At 28.8% G+C, this 1,418-nt stretch overlaps 1 long non-coding RNA gene across 1 annotated transcript; it reads right to left on the bottom strand.

Moving 5' to 3' along the window:
- Window positions 1-359: 359 nt before the first annotated feature.
- LOC148197661 (uncharacterized) lies at window positions 360-1,016 on the bottom strand. Its single transcript, XR_015786474.1, has 2 exons — window positions 815-1,016; window positions 360-697 (listed from the first exon to the last, which is right to left on the bottom strand). It is a non-coding gene; the product is annotated as an uncharacterized LOC148197661 (long non-coding RNA).
- Window positions 1,017-1,418: the final 402 nt, after the last annotated feature.

The raw sequence follows: 1,418 nt of genomic DNA, 5'->3' as shown, positions 1-1,418 counted from the left end.
GATTGACAAGATTTTGATGGGTAATATTGTTTAATTATTTTTTAATATGGCTGTGAAAAATATGTATGTATTTTTTTGTAGAAGGACTAAAACAACCCCAAGTACTCTCCTGTCAATGTATTTTTTTTTTCTGATAAAGAAAATTATAAACTTAGTTGAACTTAAGTTTGTTTGTGAATTATCTTAATTTTATTGTTTTTTAAATTAAATTTTTTTCAAAACTAATGCAATGTACTTTCATTATGTAATACCTTCAGAAAAGTCCAAACATAAATAGTAATGATTAGTAATGTTTTGTCAAACGTCGTTAGAATAAGTAGACATTTTGTCAAACGTCGTTAGAAAAAATATTAAATTGAACCTAAATTATGAAATTAAATATTATATTGATTTTTTTAAAAAAAATAAATCTCACACCGAACAAAGTTAACGAGACCAACGTTAATATTAAGTCAAGTATAAAATACAAACCAAACTAAACAGACAATACAAATAAATAACTAAAAGACAAATATACAAACTAAACAGACACATATCTCCACCATGAAACCTGAGTATAGCTAGTCACCAGCACAGCCTCCACCTCCGCACCCTCAACCACCACATCCCCCACCGCCACAGCCACCTCCTCCTCCACATCCACCGCCGCCACAGCCCCCTCCTCCTCCACCAGTTCCATGGTGACCAGCAGCAGCGCCTGTTAAAATAACCATATTACCATCTTTAGCATCACCACCACCTCTGACTCTGTTAGAGTTACCTTTGGAGGCATGAAGCTGTTGAGCATAGCTACTTGTAAAAGTTTTATTCAAACCTTTTAATCTTTCACTGCTCTTGTATTCTTTATCATCCCTTTTGTTTCTTCGTCCGAAGCAAGAACACCCCATCTTTTCTTTTCGACGACGCTTGCTTTCATTCTCAAATTCGTATGCAATTAATATAAGGTTAAAGTCAACCTCAAACTTTACACGGAAGGTATTGAATATTATTGTACCTTCTATGCTTAGGCCACGCAATTACATGACATTTTCCTTGCACTTGCACAACTACGAATAGAGTTGAAAATTTTCATGACCCAACTACTTAAATCATCCATTTATTTATTTCATTTATTTGTAGATTATAAATTTAATTTAATGTAATGAATAGAATATAAATTTATTTATAATAATATCTATTTCCATTTAAACACGTCTTTAACCTTCTTTATAAAATTATTACATTGATATTAAAAATAGTCTATATTATTAATAAAAAATTATAATTAATTTATAAATTAGAATTTAAATTATTTTTAACAATTAAAAATTTAATTACTTGTTATGATTTTAAATAATTTTTACTTTTCAATTAGATACTAATTTAGAATCATAATTAAAATTTTAGTAATTAATATTAGGAATCAATTTTAGATACTA

This window comes from Vigna umbellata, chromosome 5 (genome assembly GCF_029865625.1).
Source record: "Vigna umbellata cultivar VRB3 chromosome 5, Vumbellata_1.0, whole genome shotgun sequence".
Lineage (NCBI taxonomy): Eukaryota > Viridiplantae > Streptophyta > Magnoliopsida > Fabales > Fabaceae > Vigna > Vigna umbellata.
The sequence above is the reverse complement of the archived record's forward strand: the minus strand, read 5'-3'. Positions and strand labels throughout refer to the sequence as shown.